Source organism: Dendrobium catenatum, unplaced genomic scaffold, assembly GCF_001605985.2.
Source record: "Dendrobium catenatum unplaced genomic scaffold, ASM160598v2 fragScaff_scaffold_763, whole genome shotgun sequence".
In the NCBI taxonomy this organism is placed as follows: domain Eukaryota; kingdom Viridiplantae; phylum Streptophyta; class Magnoliopsida; order Asparagales; family Orchidaceae; genus Dendrobium; species Dendrobium catenatum.
The window spans coordinates 640,222-660,150 of NW_021319225.1; the positions used below are offsets into that span (position 1 = coordinate 640,222).

General features: G+C 34.4%; 1 long non-coding RNA gene across 1 annotated transcript in view; it reads right to left on the reverse strand.

Annotated features, from left to right (window-relative positions):
* Positions 1–10,178: 10,178 nt before the first annotated feature.
* Positions 10,179–19,929, reverse strand: part of LOC114580112 — a 79,628-nt gene continuing 69,877 nt past the window's right edge. Inside the window, exon 3 of the long non-coding RNA XR_003701388.1 lies at positions 10,179–10,601. This is a non-coding gene — a long non-coding RNA (uncharacterized LOC114580112). The remainder of the gene's footprint in view (positions 10,602–19,929) is intronic.

Genomic DNA, 19,929 nt, shown 5'->3' on the forward strand with positions numbered 1-19,929 from the left:
TATAATTTGGGACATAATAGAATCTTTAGATAGGACTCTGAGAGATATTATGAATAACTCTAATTATTTTGATGGTAAAATTATTGTATTTGGAGGTAATTTTTTATAAGTTACCTATAATAAGACTTACATCTAAATTTTAAATGATTAATTATAGCTTGATAAAATCATACTTATGATCAGACATGAAAGTTTTCTGATTAAAGGAAAATATAAGAATAAGAACGGATCATTTATTATGTGAATTCATACTTAGAATTGAAAATGGAGATGAAGAAGAAACTAAAGATGAATTAGTGCATATTCATAATAACATGATAATGAAATATTCAAATGATGAGAATTCTTAAGATTTATTAATAAACATAATATTTCTACAATAAAATGTTACATCTTCAGAACATGTTAGGGAAAGAATTATATTATTAACAAAAAGATGAGTTTATTGATAAACTTAATCAAAAACATATTAAATGCTTTTCAGGAGAAGAGTTTGTTTATTTTACCTTTGATAGTGTTACTGATGATATCTCAAATCTTTATCAAATTGAATTTCTCAACTCGTTGATGCCGAATAGACTTCCTTCACATCAGCATGTTCTCAAGAAAAATTGTCCAATCATGTTATTAAGGAATTTGGATCCATCAAATGGTTTGTGTAATTAGACACGAATGATTAGCAAGTCATTTAAAAATAAATTTATCATTGTTTATATTTGGGCAATTCTCTAGAGAAATAATTTTGATACATCGAATTCTATTGTGTACAAGTTACGATTAATCTCTACCATTCAAATTTAAAATGAATCAATTTCCTATACATTTGTGTTTTGCAATGACAAACAACAAGTCACAAGGTTAGACAATTGCTAATGTTGGGATTCATCTTTCATATCATGTTTTTTCATATGAAAAATTATATGTAGCATTAGCAAGAAGCATTTCAATGAGACAAATAAAAGTCTTTATTATACATAATATATATACTTCAATTTAAGATCCTTATAAAAAAATATTATATAAAAAGATATTTTCAAATCTTCAGAATAATCAAGAGGTACTTTCATACAAATTTTCAATTTTTAATTATACTTTAATAAATTTTTTATATAATATATTTTATAGTTTCTTTATTAATTATTTTATTAAATTTGATTGTTTTAATGTTAGTTAAAGATCAATGGAGTTATCAACTCTCATCAAGAATTTAACTCTGCATCAAATTTATTATACTATTATTATTATTTTAACTGAAATTGATATTGCAATAAATTTCAAATTTGAACAAGAAAAAATTCAGAAACTTACTTTTATGAATACTAAAGTATTTTTTTTAATATTTAATTATGATTATAAATACTAATATTATTGATGTTTCTTTTGTAATTTATAGTCTATTAAATTTTAATATATATTAATTTTTTACATATTTTATATGTAAAGCTCACAGATATATGTCATTATGTTTAATGAAATAATATACAAATTTCATAATATATTAGAGATCAAAAATTTATTAGAAATTTTATTTATTAATATTATTTTAAATTAATTTGTATATTATATATCTGAAATAATTACTTTAATTTTATAAGGATCACTAGCAACAAAAGAGGGAAAACAATCAAAAGATATGATAAATGGAAAACCCATCATTTTTCCAAAGGGAGTTATTGCAAAAAATTTTAATGGTACGTCTGTCTTATGCATTTTATATTAATTAAAATATTACATTACTTTAACATCAACTGCATATTAAAATCTTTGGTTTCACGTTGTTATCCAAAATATCAATAATTGTAGAAATCAATTCAGATTTGCCTGCAACAAAAAAAATGATGGATTGATATAATTTTAGTTATATTTTTTTTTTAAATGTTTATTTTCTTATAATTTTTTTTAATTAGTAATTAACTCTATAGGTTCAATAAAACTGATTATCTACATGCATCATCAAATTTTTATGTATATTTGATGGCATGTTTATCAAAAATCAACCCTTCAAAACTTTCATGAGTAAAGTTTCTTTATTTTTTAAAATTAATTTTTTAGATAAAATATGACGCTACCAAAGTTATAATAAAAGATTTGCAGTAAGAAGAAAGTATATGATATCCCTCTTATAATTCTTGTAAATTAAAAGTTATTATCATTAAAGATATTATACGATGTGTTAAATGCTAAAAACAATGTTGATTATAGTTTAAGACGATGTGTTAATTCTTATATTGGGCACTTTGAAATGATTTTCAACACTTATTTAATAGAAAAGCCCCTTTAATATTGTTGTTGTTGTTGTAAAAGTTCTTATTAAATCCCTATATTTTTACATAGTTTTTATCACAGATGGATATTAGAAAATCAAAGAAGTTTGATGTATAATCAATTGTCACAAGGATGAAAGACATTAATATATGAGTTTATTAAAGAGGTGAACTATTTCATTCAAACAGCTAGTCAAATACTAAGTTTCATCTTAGATGGACAGTTTCGCTGCCCATATTCCAAACATAAAAATCAGGTGCACCTAAGTCCAAATAATATAACTATTGATTTATAACGTAGAGGGTTCATACCGGAATATTGGTATTTGACTTGTCCTGGTGAGTACGAGCCACGTTTAAATTCTCGGTGTGGTCCATCGACAAATTCTCTAATATAGCTGTGGAAGATAATTTCTGACCTGGTCTTGAGGACTTAGTTCATGATGCCACAGGAGTGCTCTCTGAATAATACACAGTATAGTCACCAAATAACGAGGCACAACATTTTTATGTCCTAATGATGTAACTGTTTGGGATAATCAATATGAAAGGGGTGCACAACTCATTCGGAGTTATCTGTTGCTGTTAATATGTTAAGTATTAAGGCAGAATATAATGTCCCCCCGTGAATGTTTTAATCAATTTATTGGCCTCTTTAAGGAAATCAATCAGATAGATAACATGATTCATGTATATTTATATCGGACTAAAAAGTTGGTTTCCAAAATTAGTTTAACATACATAAAAATAGATTGTTGTGTCAATGGATGCATGTTATATTTTTAGGATGATTAGTTAGAAGTTATATGACGTCACTACAATGCACCAAGATTTAAACCTAAAAATGTGTCAAAAAGAAAGTAGAAGGATGCACCATTCAAGATGATGTTTTACATTCATATATTTTTTAGATTACAACGGTTATATGCTTCTATGATATCTGCTGCACATATGAGATGTCATAATGAGTACATATCGAAAGAAGGTGTGATTACACATCCGTCAAAAGTAAAAGCCCGGAAACACTTTGATTGTACACATCTTGCCTTTGCCATAGAAGCAAGGAATGTTAGATTAGGTTTATGCGCATATGATTTTTCTCCTTTTAGTCACTCTGCTTCACCTTAGTCATGCTGGCCAGTGATACTCACCCTATACAATCTTTCATGAGAGATGTGTATGATTGTTTCTTATATATTTCTAACGATAATAATTCCAGGACTGCATAATTTAAAATAAAAAATTTATTCCTATGACCGTTAATTGATGATTTATATTTATTATGGGAAAAGCACTACATGAAAAACGCCGCTTACCGGCGGTTAAAGGACCGCTGATATTACCGGCGGTTCATCCTGCGGTGTGGCCGCCTGCTCGTACCAACGGCATACCCAAGGTTTTCGTAACGTTGGACCGCCGGTATTAGCGACGGTCTTGTATTCGCCGGTCTTCAATCTTACCGGCGGTGTACTGGCAGCATATGATATTTCCACCAAATAAAATTTTATAATGAGGGTCACATTACTTTAGATAATTGATAACTTTCCTGTTTATGGTATGCCCTCTGGTTAAAATACTTCTAGGAAGTTAACTTGTCCATATTGTATGGAATATACAAATGAATTCACTTTAAAGCATGGAGGAAAAAACATTTGATTTGACTATCATTGCATGTTCTTACCTGCAGGCCATCCTTTAGGCGAAACAAAGATTAATGATGATGGAATTGTTTCCGGTGAGGAGGAGATCAACTACATAAATGAGTAAGTAAAGCTGAACAGACTTGTGGTTGTAAATCAGTAGTGACGGATCGGCTCGGCTGAAAGTGAAGCCAAATTCAATCAGGAAATCTGTCAATTTAGTGAACCACTGACGAGGTGCTTGTTTGAGCCCGTAGATGGCTTTATGCAACTTGCACACATAGTTGGGTTTGTTGATGTCAACGAAACTAGGAGGTTGTTTCATATACACCTCTTCAGTGAGATTGTCGTGAAGAAAGGCATTAGCTACGTCAAATTGCAACAAGGGCCATTGTTGCTGAATAGAAATGATCAAAAGAATGCGAATGGTAGGCATCTTAGCTACCGGGCTAAATGTGTCTTTATAATTGACTCCATATTGTTGAGTATAACCTTGAGTAACTAATCGAGCTTTGTATCGATCAACCGACCCGTCGGGATGAGTTTTGATTTTGTATAGCCACTTACAGCCAATGATTGGCGCATGTGCAGGAGGTAAAGTGAGTGACCAAGTATTCTGTCTGTAGAGCGCATCAATTTCCTCCGACATAGCATGTCTCCATTGAGGAAGTTGTGAAGCTGCACGATATGTAGTTGGAGTAGTAGACACGTCTGAGACAATAAGGAGATCAAAAATTGGTTTGGGTTTGGAATGTCCTGTTTTGGACCTGGTTTCCATATGATGTAAAGACTGAGGAATGGGTCTACTTGGTGATGGTGAGGGAATGGAGACATCAGGATTCCGAGAAGGCTCATTTGATGAAGGTAAGTCAGTGGAGGTAGTGTTATTGGGTTGCGTTGATTTAGTAGAAGTGGAGAGTGGAGGAACGGAGACAGGTGTGAGAAGAAGGAGCCGAGGGAGGAATGAGAGGTGTGTCTGGGTAAAATTGTTGTTGTTCATAGAACTTGACATGACGAGAGATATATAGTTTGTTGCTGGGAGGATGAAAACATCTATACCCTTTATGATGAGGTGAGTAACCCAGGAATATGCATGAAAAAGATCGAGGAGCTAATATGTGTGGTGATTGAGGTCTAAGCCAGGGAAAGCACATACAGCCAAAAGATTTTAGATGGTCATACTTGGGATTACGACCGTGAAGGAGTGTGAAAGGAATTTGAGAATTTAGAGCAGAGGTATGGAGATGATTAATGAGATAGTTAGCTGTTTGAAGGGCTTCAGCCCAGAAGCGAAAGGGAAGATGAGCTGCATGTAGAAGAGTGCGAGTGGTCTCTAACAGATGTCTGTGTTTCCTTTCAGATACACCATTCTGTTGAGGGGTGTTGGGGCAGCTGAATTCATGAAGTATACCATGAGTTTGAAGGAATTGTTTGAACATGTTCCCTGTGTATTCTCCTCTAGCATCGGATCAAAGAGTATGAATAGTAGTATTGAATTGATTTTTGACCATGTTAAAGAATTGTTGAAATTTAACAAACGTTTCATTTTTAGTATGCATCAGATAAATCCAGTAGTATCGAGTGGCATCATCAATGAACACAGTGTAGTAACGATATCCATTAAGGGACGAGATCGGGGACGGACCCCAAACATCAGAGTGTATTAAACTAAAAGGAGTAGTTACATAGTGTTTATGTTGTGAAAACGGAATTCGATGGCTTTTAGCCACATTACAGGATATGCAAGTAAAAGAAGAAGAGCTAGTTTGTAATTCTGGAATAAGTTTGGATAAAATTGCCATTGCTCGAGAATGGGCATGACCAAGCCGAGCATGCCAGATAGCAGTTGGAGTGATGGTTGTATGAAGAGCAGCTTGAGGTGGACTGAATTGCGCTTTGATGGGGTAGATGCCACTGTGATTATGGCCACGATGGATGATGGAGTCATCCCGAAGATCCTTGATGATGAAACCACCGGGATCAAAAGAAATAGAGCAGAAATTGTCAGTGACAAGTTTCGATATGGATAGAAGATTGTGTGACAAGGAGGGAACATGAAGAAGACGAGTAAGTTTTAGCTTACGATTGGTTTCAGGTAGAGGTAGGATACCAGATCCGCTGTGTTGTATGGGTAGGGAGGATCCGCTTGCTGTAGAGACATTGTCTGATCCATGGTATGCAGTCGGTTGTTGCACATTGATGATGTCAGGCGTAAGATGAGCTGAGGCTCCAAAATCTAAAATCCAATCCGTGGAGGTCGGAGTCTGAGTCTGAGTAACGTAGGCTCGGGTGTTGGCATTCTGAGAATCTGTGTAATTTGAGTTATATCTATGCCAGCAAGACAATGTCGAATGTCCTATCTTCCCACATATCTGGCAAATGGGTCGCGGAGATGAACTGGAACGAGTCGACAGCTGAGGAGCTTTGGAAGACGATACAGATACATTTGAGCTTCCTCCACGACCTCTGTTGTTTCGTGAAACAGAGTTTCTACCTCTACCCCTTGAAGAGTATAAGGCTTGTACATCTCCAGTTGCAGTGACTTCCTGTTGAATCTCAATTTGAAGATTTATCTCTTCGCTACATAACAAGGAATAGAGTGATTCAAGGGATATGGTATGAGGCGAAATTCGTATTGCAGCTTTAAATGGATTGTAGGAAGGAGGAAGTCCTTTAAGAGTATAGAGGATGATATCCTCTGTTTCTATGTGAGATCCCGCAGCCGCAATGTTGTCTACCAACGACTTGATTTGGGCTAGATATTGCTGAATAGTTTGATCGCACATCTGCACGTTGTTTAACTCATTCTTCAACTGAAGCACTCGAGATCTATTAGTTGGCTGAAGACGAAGCTCTAAGGTTGTCCAGACATCGTGCGAAGTTTTGAGATGAAGAATATACGGCAAAACCGAAGGTGATATGGTTGAAAATAAAGCTGAGATGAGGTTTTGATCAACTAACTTCCATAGTTTTTTATCAGCAGGTGATGCTGGACAAGTCAGTTGTCCGGTGATGTATCCTTCGAAGCCATTTGCTGAGAGAGCTTGCTGGATCTGCAACCTCCAGATAGGATAGTTTTCAACAGACAGTTGAGTATGAACCAGCAGCTTCAAATTTGACATAAGAAACTTGAGAGACGGTGGCACTGTGAAATCCGCCTTTATAGCAGACAGAGAAGATGGATTCTGAGAAGGAGATGTAGACGACTGAGTTTGCGAAGATCCAACTTGATCTGCCATTGATGGATCGAAGGTTCGCTGCTAAGCTAAGTCGCTCTGATACCATGATAGAAAACCTGCATAGACATGTTAGTGAAGAAGATGAACAGTGAAAATAGTATGAAAAGGCCTGTATTCATTATAGCTCCCGCGGTATAAATAGACCGGAGGAGGAAGGATATTCTCTGAGTGACAGAGACTGTTAGAAGGCAGAGAAAGTGCGAGCATAAACAATGCCTTTTACACATGTGACCATTTAGTCTAATGATGATATCTATACAGGGGGCTTGGCCGCTTGGGAGCTATGTGTGCACCTGCTGACCTGCGATGCTTGAAGCCTTCAATAAAATTTGTTTCATGAGCTAATATTTTTTTATAATGAATCTTATGTTTTCAGAGGTTTAATACTTTAGAAATTTGTTTCATCACCTCGTTCAAAGAAGACGGGTGTGTAAATAACAAAATTAATTGTTAAATCCACGTTCATATGATTATAATCATATTATTTATTTCATAATTTTGGATTTGTGAGATGGTTAAATTCTTAATTTCATAACGGTTGCTTCGTCTTGCAAAATTTTATCCGACCAGATTTGAATGATGCATTTATGAATTTAAAAGGATCTCATCATACTAGACAATCAAATAGAAAATTTTATTGTTGATATGAGATCAAATGATGCATTTATGAATTTAAAAGGACTTGGATAACTTGCTCAGAAATTAGTGGAGACAAGGAAGAATGATATATTTCCTTTGGTGTTCTCACATATAAAGCTTGCTCTGATATTGCTAATCGCTACAACAACAGTTGAACAAGCATTTTCTGCAATGAAAATTATAAACAATCATTTACAGAATCGTATGGGAGACTCCTTGATGAATGACTGTTTACTTACTTATATTGAAAAAGATATTTTTAGTAGTATTGACAATTACTTGATTGTACAACAATTTAAAAAAATGAAGACTAGACGGGAGAAATTATAAATAACATATAAGAAGAATATCAAGACTAGTGTTATCAATTGTAAGTTTTTTTCTTTACTTTATATTTTATGTTTTTTATAATGAATCTAACGTTTAAAAAAAAATTTCAAAAAACCGTCTATGCCGATCCCAAGTCCGGATGAAAAAGGTTGAGGGTTTTTTTTTTACTTCAATATTTTGTGCCCACACATGAACAAAATTCTGGCTCCGCCCCTGATCATATCCAAATTTAATGCCATTGATCGAGTTAAATATCTTCTTATGCTCTTCAAAATTAAACGCAGAGAATTTGTTTCTTATGGACCAACATTTTCCTTTCATTCTGTGTAAACTTGAGAAGATATTTCCTCCATATTTTTTTTAACTCTTTAGAGCATCTACATGTGCATTTACCATATAAGGCTCTAGTCGATGGACCAGTTCAATATCGGTAGATGTACCTTTTTGAGAGGTACTTAAATAAACTTAAGAAGACCACTAAAAATAAAGCACATCCTGAATGCTCAATATATGAAGCATATTTAATGTATGAGAAAACTTAATTTTGCTCATACTACTTTGAGACAACGTTACAATCAAGCATCAATACTACACCTCAAAATGTGGGTAAATTCTCAAATGTATCTGTATCTATATTTTATGTATATGATTGTATGAACTAATACTTTTTTGCCATTTATTTTTTTCTCGTTACTATTCTAATGTTGTAACATTCAGTTTTCATTTGTCATCAAATTTAATTTAATAATATTTCTTTCCGAATTTCAATTGCAGGTTGAATAAAATAATAATTAATTTTTTTAAATGCTGAAAACTACCATCTTAATCATGCTTTTGCAGTCATATATGCACAAAATGAAAGACTTAATCAAAAATAAAAATCCTTATTTTAACTATTTGGACGTAAAATAATTCGTTTAGACAGAAGCAACTAGGGTGTATGTGAGTCAAGCTAACTCTTGAACCAGCTAGGGCTCCACTACTCATAAATATATCATGAACCAAGCTCGATGAGCTAATGAGCCAAGCCTAACTTGGCTTGTTAACTCAAGAGTTGACTCGTTTAAAAAATAATGGTATAAAATGCTTTAAAAATGTATTAGCATACAAAATTTTTTAAGTACAAATTGGTTAAAAATGTTAAAAAATTATCTCGATTTTTTATATTAAGTTATTCTTTATTAGTTTTCTTCTTATTTCTCATTCACTTAATTATTTCTTTATAATAATTGCTCAGATTATAATTATTTTTTCTCTTACAGAGTAAATGTGCTGCCTAGTGAGACGGCTCGAACTCATAGATTAAAGCTCAAGCTCGAGCTCAAACTTGATAAATTAATCAAACTCAACCTCAAATCAGAAGTGACTCGTGCTCCGCTCGACTCATTTACACCTCTATAAGCAAGGCATCATGTGTTATTCAAACTAAAACTTCATTTGGAAAAAAAATTCTTAATACTTTATACAACAATTTTCTATCAAATTTTCCTTTTAAAAACATTAAAAAAAACTATGACCAAAAGTTATCACAAATGCAGACCAAGGCTCTAATTAGTTTAGTTTTAGTTTTTATATTTTTGCTTTTAAAAACTGTTGTCTCCACCACTGGTTTTAAAATGTTTTTCCAAAATTTTTTTTTTTGAAGAGGAAAAATAGAAAAAATTATTTTCTAAACACATTATTTTTTTCAATCTATTATGAAGAAAGTCTAACACATTCCCTTTGTAAGAGACTAAGAGGTTTGATTGATCGAAAATAATAATAATAATAATAAAATGGAATGCAGTGTAAAAGTAATGCAACATATTTGAAATGTTATAAATTATTTGAATGAGTGTAAAAAAAATTCTATGTCATTATCATTATTTTTTTTTAAGACAAATGATGCCATTTAAAGCCCAACAATGGTGACGGCTTGTAGCCAAAGGGCAACGGAGATAAAGGATTGCAACGGTGGCAGCGAGTTGTGATAATGATGACATTGACAATAATGGTGATTTGTGGCGGCAATGACAAAGATTTTATGATGTATTTAGAAATTGGACAAATCAAATAATTTTTTAATACACAAAATTTAATAATATTGTGAACTCTAAATTTTACTACAATTTTTTTTAACTTCTGACCAAACAACAATATTTTTAAAACTCCTGCATTTGAAATATTTTACGCCCCTCTTATATCAAACAAAACAACTCGATAAAGACTTAGAGAAATACTTGCTGATCCGATGTAAATATACATCAACAACTAACCAAAACGTGAATGTTATAGGAACTTTTGAGAGAAGAAAGTACCAACCATGCGCATTATGAAACATTCAGAACCCAAAAGGACTGACCAAATTTCAAAAAGAAGAAGAACGAGAGACCAATAATAGGCATAGGGGCCAGATGATAGCAAAATCCATCAAGGCAAGTAGAGAAGCTTTCTACTGATAGCCAATGTACGAATCAACATATTAATGGTAGCTGTCATTGCCTCATAAGCTGCAGAACATCAAAAGATTTCAGCTCACAAAATAGGAAACATCAGAAAATAGCATTGAGATTAATGCTTCATTCCCCCAAAAATAAAGAGCATTGTGAGAGGATAAAGTCACCATTAGTATTTAAAAGCCCTCCTTTGATATGCAATGCAGATTAAGGAAGACAAAAGTTAATATGGATACTAGAAAGCAAGCTTCCACGCAAATCTGTCAGATTAAACAACCATTAAAATGCTAAAATATTTACCTCGAGAGTCGAGACGCAGTTTCGAAGGAACTTTTATTTTGTCCGGTGACCTGACGTAGCTCTACATTCGGACGCTAGTAAAATAATGTCACGTGTTCTTACTTTTTATCGCGCGGTCCGACAACCCGACCCGGAACGACCCCGGGATTGCTATGTTCGCGTATTGCTAGGTATTGCTCGGTATTGATCGATTTTGCTCAGCAATAACGAGGAATACCATTATGTGAAAATCAATACCGAGCGATACCGAGTTTTGCTAAAAACTCAGAATTGCTCGGTATTACTCGGTATTGCTAGGTATTGGTCGATTTTGCTCGGTAATAACGAGAAATACCATTATATGAAGACCAATACCGAGCAATACCGAGTTTTTAGCAAAACTCGATATTGCTCGGTATTGCTCGGTATTGGTCTTGACAGAGCGGTATTTCTCGTTATTGCCAAGCAATACCTAGCAATACCGAGCAATACACAAACATAGCAATCCTGGGTTCCGGTCCGGGTCGGGTAATCAGGCCGCGCGGTAAAGAGTGAGAACACATGGCGACATATTATTGGCGTCAGAACGTAGAGCTACGTCAGATCACATGACCTAATAATAGTTCGTTTGGAAGCCGGAGCTGAACATGACTTGAGCTGAACATCAAAAATGTCAATTTTAAAAATACTACAGACCCGCACGCCCTCCTCTTCTTTTACTTAAATCCCGTATTTCTAAATCCAGACGTTGGAAGGATTCAAGCCTCCCGAACTCCTCGTCTTGCCAAATAATTTAACATGATTTATTAAGATTTAACATCTTTCTTATAGAACAGTTTTAGGAATTTAAGACCCTACAAATTTAGTAAATCGGAATTATAGAATACACTAAATCCTAGTTGAACACAAACAGCCCAATGTCTTCTCCAGGGAAATCCCAAGGAGACTTCCATGGTTCTATATAGTCGACGGTTTCTTGAATTTTGGGGGCGTTGATTTGGGGAAGAAAGACGAGGGCTTCGGACATTACAGGCCATTAAGGGAAATAGAGAGGAGAAAAGCATGCTCTGAAATTATTGCGTTTAGGGTTAGGGTATCCAAACAATAAAAGAGCCGGAGTAAAATGTTAGAGAAATTATTGCGCTGCGAAAGAACTCCGTTGATATCGCAGATTCCTACACCCTTTACAACTTTTAAAAACTCCGACATCAGTCAGACCTCAAGCAGACGTACGGCATCAGCTGGTGGTCAGGTGTAAGTCCAACAGTTATTGGAAGCTGGGTGGAAGTCTATAATCAGTTGGTGGCTGGAAAGAAGTCAGGCATCAGTCGATGGGTCGGGCAGAAATCCGGCGTCAGTCGGATTACAGTAAGTGGTTCAACAATGGTCGAGGAGTCTAGTAGCAAGAGAAGTCTAGTTTCTCTCTTTCTTCTATTCCTTGCTTCTCTTCCCCCTTTCAAGAGAAAGGAATGGTCTATTTATAATTTTCTGAGAGTGGCATGATCAATAAATAAGAGTAAAGGTATGTTGGAGGTGGTTTGAATGGATGACTGATATTGATCACCTTGATCATAGACCATTTATTGGGTATTTGAATATCTTAATGATATCAGAATTTGGTCATCTTAGGCTCGTTGGATTCGTTTCGTCGAGACGCTCGATTCGACTATAAGCATGTCACATTTTGAAGCCGTTTGGTCATCCAATTGAGTCGAATTTGGTGTCGTTGGGTTTATCTTTTGAGATATTCAATTCTACTATAAGTTTGCTAAAATCAGAGTTCATATGATTCTGAATTTAATTTTAGAAGTTTCCAACTCAATTTTGCCTCAAGATTTGTGCCCGATCAAGATAAATTTTTGATGATATATCAATGCCATTCTTCATGCCTCTCTGCTAGAGAAGAGGAAGAATTATCTATGGCCAAATTGTCAATTGTTAACAGTAACAGTCACTGCCATTCCAGAAGTAATTCATCATCTAGTGCCCAGACAAAAGTAGCAAAACTAAGCAGCAAGAACCGATAATGGATTATTTGTAACAGTCACAGCAAGAGAAGTTGGACGGGGTTTTATTAGTGAAGAGATAATTAGGGCGCTCAGCTCAACAACTGAAAGAGCTATGCTTCTAGAGTATTGACCAAGAATAAGAAGAAAAAGAAGAACAGAGCAGAAATAAGAAGGCTCGCATGCCAATAAATCCTTACATATGACAAGTGAAGATTTGTGCTTTAATTGTCATGCTAATGGGAGTAGTTGCCTGAGAAGCTCCAGGCCATATAGACATGCCATACAAAAAAAATATATATATATAGGAAAATCGCAAGGCAGCCATATATATATATAGATGGTGTAGGGTAGAGACAGTTTAAAAGCATTTGGATGACAGAAGTGGTAGACTAAGCATCCAAAAGAAGAGTAAAAATAGCTGATGGCCACATCAGTTGCTACTAAGGGCCAACCTGGATAACTTTTCCTTACGATAAAAGGGTCTAGAGGAAAGCATATTTGGGCATCATCAGCATTACCACTACGACATTCCCATAGCAAAGGACTTACTTGCCTTCATGGGGATCGATCTTCAAATCCCTGTTAAATATAACTATCAAAAGAATAAGTTGTTCATGAATAGCTCATATTCAATCATTAATATATGCTATTCCATAGGAAACATCAGTGTTTAAAATTGTGTATTCGGGTATTGAGGTACTTTTCGTTCGTGAGGCGAGGCGTAAGCCTCAAGGCGTTTTGAGGCTTAAGCCTCAGAATCAAAAGATTGCGTAAACATAAAATGATAATTTTTTATATGCTAATGAGTAAATAATATAAAACATAAAAAAGCACAAGATATGAAGTGAAATCAAAATATCACAATAACAAGACAACATGAAATATAGTTCAACTCAAAATTAAATCTTTTCCAAATCACAGTATTCTTTTCATTAACATAAAATTCCAAAAATAAATAGCAATGACATATCACATAAGAACTCAATAGTCATCAGCACTGTCATCACTAAGGAGTCTTCATTTGAATCATCAATATGATGAACTGCTCTCTCCCCTTCCTCCTCTCCTATAGAGTCCAATGTCTCCCAATCAACTCTTTCTTCCTCAATATCAATTATCTTCCTCTTCCCTAAATATTTTTGAACAATATCAAAATGCCTCCCAAACACAACCTAAGAGTTTAAGACATAGCTGTCAAGACCTACAAAGTAAATCTTAAATCGTCGCCAAAAAGTTTTTGTATTATAGAAGATCAAAACATTCTTTGTGCATAACTTCCATTCATATTACATGTAGTACACCTCCTCTCCTACTAAAATTTTTGGCATTAATTTATACACATATCTATTGAGCTTCTTATACTTTTTATTACGCATGCCTAAACAATATGTCCACATAAACATAAGTCGAACAAAAAGATATCTAAATATTACATAAATAAAAAAGTCTTATCATTTTCATTTTCTTTCACTATCAATAGCAACCATTCAATCAAATGACATTGAAAATTGTATGTATAAAACAAAGCAAGATTGCATATAATTTAAAAGAAAAAAAGATCAAAAACCAAAGGAATATGTCGATAAATGCAACGGCATAACAAAAAAATCACATTTGAGTACAAAGAAGAAAATGTAGTAAAGCTATTTTACCTTTGTCGATAAACCCTAAACTCCAACCACAAAGAAGAAGAGCTTTCAGCGGTCGGTTGAAGAAGACTACAGCCCAAATCACGGTAGAAGAGAACTCCAAGCAAGAGGCGAAGAGCAACTCTCGATGGAAGGAAGCCACACCACTCGAATCGAACGAAGAGGGGAAAATGACACTCAAAGAAGGGAGAAGAAACCCTCACTTCGAAAATGACAGAAGATGGGTGGGGGGGAGGATCGAACCAAATAGATAAATATTTGGTTAGGGTTTTGCTTTTTTTTTTTAAGAGGCGGACACCTCTAAGACCTGAGGCGAGGCGCACCTCAGTAAACTTGAGGAGTACGCCTCACTCCCAACTCTCATTGAGTAGGCTTTGAGGCTTAAAAGAACAAAATTGTGCTGAGCCGCGCCTCCTCAATTAGGTAAACAATATTACGTTTTTTGCCAATTCCTCCAAAAAAATCTCAAACAATAAGGATCATGAACCAAAAAGGAAAGAAGAAGGCTCAGATGATGAAATTGAATCTATGACATAGAAAAATTAGAGAAACTTCGCTAAGCTTGACTACCCAATGTAATGTCAACTGTGATTGCCTGAGAAACTCCAGGCCATCCAGAAAGTCATACCATAGCATATATTCAGGCAAAATTCTAAACCATCATCATCATCATGGTCCACTCAGTTTTTTACTCAGAAGAAATAATCACAACACATTACAAGTTATATTTGTGGTACAAATCTTCGCAACTTCCATATATTTAGGCCTTCTTACTTTTATTGCATGATGAAAATGAGGCTACTGATAGCAATGCAATTTAATTTTCCTTTTCACGGCAAGAGATTGTGAGATGTATCAACATACATAAAAATTATAATCACGAGAAACAATTGAACTTATAAAGTAATTAATAAGAAGATTATGCATCATTTAGTTTGCAAGCAAGAAACAGACCACTTTTTCCATTACACATATAGATAGATAGAAACATAGAGAGAGTGTGTGTTTGTGAATTATTTTCAAAAAATGCATTAGGGATCATCTGATAAAGCATAAAACATAGAACTTGATAACGATTACACAAACTACCTTCCTCTGATATGAATTGAATTTATAGAATACCTTCATATAAATTGCAACAAAAATATTAGGATCCAACAACAGTTCCTTGTTACCAGCAATAACATAAATCCTTTTTCTCAAATATAAAACTCTCCAGGGCATCAACACACACACACACAAAACCTAATTGCCTTGAAGACAACATAAAGATAGCACCCCAGCACCCCTGTCATTGTCAACAAATGTAATAGGCATCTTATGAGACGGAGCATGTCATTGTCAACAAAAGCATTAGGCATCTTCTGACATTGCATTAAACATACGAAACTTCAGAACTATCACAAATCACTTCCCCTTGAAAAGAATTGCATTTATAGAATATATTCACAGGAATTATAAAGAAAACAAGAGGATCAACAGTTCCTTGTTACCGATAAAAAAAAAAATCACAATCAGGTCAAGTGAAAGGCACTATATCTCTCTTAATCTCACAATATATTTAAAATATATAGAAATTTAATCTCTCTATACATGTTTCTCTCCCTCCCATCTCTAAATGCTGTCTTTTTTTTTTCCCTTATGCTACTCGAATCAATATAAGAGAAAGAGAGAGGATATGTGATAACTTCAACCGAGTGGCAGACTTTATAAGCAGACCTAATAGTACATGATCCATGATGTTTTAACATTTTTCATTTCTCACTGTTTTAACTGCTCTGCTCTACCAAAGTTATCTTGCTTTAAGGTTAGCATAGACTAAGAAATACCCTCTCTTAGGGGGTCATTAGTGTAAGGAGTCAAAAGAAGCAATATAGGATGCAAAGATTTTACCTTTCGTGAATTATATAATAGATTAAATATTAAGGAGGCGAAAGATAGATGAATAAGCTAACCAAACAAAGAGATAGGAGTAGTAAGAATTTAGTTCAAGTGAAGTGCATTAAGAATGAAGACCAAAAAATGGTATTAATAGAAAAGTGATGGGAAATGGATGCAATTTTAGCAAAACAAGAGAACAACACCAGAAATTTAGGAAGAAGAACACAAGAACTTTCTTTTTTTTTTATTTAAAAAAAATAAGAAGAAAAACACCATATACACTTGGATCTTTAATTGGCGAGAAAGATCCGACTCTCCCAAATCCCTAACTGTCGGGAAAACTCCACTCAACCTAAGCAAAACTAATTCCAACAAAATCAAGTATAATCTGAAATCACCTCATAGTTAACTTTAAATAGGCTCCCCTAATTCCCTCCAAAAATAATCCCCTTTCCATAAATAATTTCCTCTCATATTTGAATTCAAATTAGATATCTTTGCCTAATTAAATCCCTCCCAATTATAATTAAAACTTTCCTAAATAATTCTACATTGATTCCTCCTCACATAATGAATATTAACTCCCCGGGGCTTTTTTCATAAATAATTCCCTCTCATATATGATTTTTTTTTCCTGCTGCCCACCCTAATGGGGCCCACCAGCTCAGCCGCCGTCCATCAAGGATATTCAACAAAGATGGATAAGATATTTTGCTAAAATTTTCAAAGAAGATTGCAAGAATACAATTTATTTTATTGACCTTAGCATCCTAAATATAAATAACATTTTTGTTTTTATCGATGTATTAATAAAACTGAAGTTAGAGAGGCTTTAAAGAAAATGAAGTGAGAAAATATTGTTGGACCTTATGATATACCAATAGAGGTGCATAAATGCTTAAGAGATGAAGGAATTTCTTGACTTGCTAAACATTTTAATATTATTTTGAAGACTAAAAAGATGTCAGATGCGTGAAGAAATCATGAGAAATAAATGGCTAAATTCTAAATTATCACCATAGTTGCCCTCACAACATTCACTCATAGAAGAGATAATCACAACAACTATATGTTTTGGTATAACGCTAATCTTGAAAATATCATATGAATAGGGCATTTTAATTGTATTTACAGGCGGAGATGAGGCAACTGATAGGTTTTTCATCTGTAAATGAAAAATATAATCCTCTATCCGTGCAATTTAAATTTCCCATTTATATAGAAAGATTGTGAGAAATTTTTCCAGCAAGCAAAAGAAATAGAATGGAAACAGAGGCTCTTAAATTTGTAAGGTTAGGCACAAGGAAAGGTAGTGCACTTAGATTGTCAGTAAGATATGCTGAGCATTTATATATAAAATATCTGTCAATATATATACATATATAACCGAAACCTGCTTCAAAAGAGAAAGAGAGAGTACAATATAGCTATTGAATTCCAACACTACTAAAAAAATTATCAGCTTTCTAAAAGCCCTCATGACTGAAGCAAAAATAGAGATAATCATAACATCGGTTGCTTGAGAATTTTCAAGCCATCCTTAATGTTCGCCATTGCAAAAAGAACATACAGAAACCTGAGTTGCAGAAGGTTAGTCACTAATTGGTAATCACCAGCCCAGTTCTACCAACAGATATCTTGATGATAACATTATTGAGAAAAATACAAGTAACAAGCAAGTTTTTGACTTTTGGAAATAACTAGCAGCCATTAATTGTAAAAATATGCCTCATCATTAGGATATTGTTCATGTACATATTCTAATATGCGTGTGTTATACTATATATATATATATATATATATAGAGAGAGAGAGAGAGAGAGACTATATTATTATATATATTATGAGAGTAGAGAGAGAGATGAGAGATGAGGATTTGGGATGGTTTAGTATCCTTCCCTGTGAAATTACCCAAGGTTGTTTGATGCAGGACTAATTAAATGATAACTGTCTTGTGATTTATTTAGACTTTGCAACACTCGCGATTAGTAATTAAAATTCCTGAATTAAAATTAATTAGCAAATTATCCACGGTGGAATAAAGACAATTGAAGGAGTTAATCGCTGCATAGGTTATATTATCATGCCGCCAAATTTTGAACAGTTCAAGGTAATCAAGAAATAAAAACAAATGCCAAATAAGTAGGCTTCAAGTTAATGCCCTATTTAACATATGAGACGTAGGTGCATAGAAGAATACACTCAATCTACAAAATGACTAGCTTGGCAAGAGCAATTGAAGAGAGCTGTTCGTGATTACACGATCAATTGAGAATTAGAGTTAGAAAGAAATTGGTACAAAGTAAAAAGAGAGAAAACCCTTTGTTTAAGAGAGGTTGTGCGAGTATCCGTCAAAATCAAATATCTTCAACGCTCTTCGTCCATGACTTTCCTTCGAATCAATTGGATACGTCTCTTCTTACTTGCACCTGAAAACAGTTTCAGCTTTAATTCAAAGAAATTCTGAGAAGTTTCTCAGATTTTTATTCGGGCTAGGATGTGGAAAACTTGGAGGAGAACCTGCCTTCAGTGAGACTTATGGAGCCATGAGAGCAAGACCTTCTTATAGGATTTTGGAAGACAAGATTTAATAATCCAATGCAATTCAAGAGAGCATGAGGGGTGGTTGACGGGATAGAGGGGTTGGTCGAGCTAGAAGGGAAAAAGAGAGCGGGGGAAGAACGAGAGTAGGTGGTGATGGGGTAGGAGGGGCCAACGGCTGGAATGTAGGAGGAGTTAATTTTTATTTCCTAAAGCAATGGATTTCACTTAGGAAATAATTTAAGATTTCAAGGGAGGTGGGGATGTTTCGGGCCGTTGGAGTGTTTAGGAAGAGACAAGTAGATTATTTCAAAGGGGATTGTAGATAATTTAGGAAACAATTTCTAATTTGGTTCCCAGAGGGTTGGCCGGCATGCATTGGTGATGGAATTAATTGAGAGCATTGTGAGATTCCTAATTTAATGGATTTTAGAAATTGAATAAACTATTTCAATTATTCTTCATTGAATTTAAAATTCAAAATAGGTTTTGAATCACATACTCTTTCTAAATATGAATGAGCTAATTAAGAGAACAATTTGAATTCAAATTTTGGTTGTTTTGAATTTCAAATTACCCAATTATATTCTTAATCTTAAATTAGGAAAATTTTAAGTAACATAGCAAGTTGGGAGGCCGGCGATATACTGCCTGTGTCGGCGGCAAAGGGGTGGTGTTGTTTGGCCGTGGTGGTTGGAGGAGGATGAGGATCGTTGAGAGGGCTGACCGTGAATGGGAGGAGTTGGAAGGTATGCCGGTGGGGGAAGAGTGGATAGGAGGAAGAGTTCGTGGGGGAGTGATGACAAATAAAGGAAGAAAATAAAAACCTACGAACCCGGCGTCTCCACAGGTTGGGTGTGATGCGCTATATATTCCCTCTCCAAGGGATCTCTCCAAAGCTCTCCAAGAACTCTCAAAGGCTCTCACAACACAAGTGCGGAAAGAAATTTCAATAATCATTCATTACCTCAAATAATACAAAGGGGCTTAAATAGCCTTCATACCATAAAGCTCCAATAACAT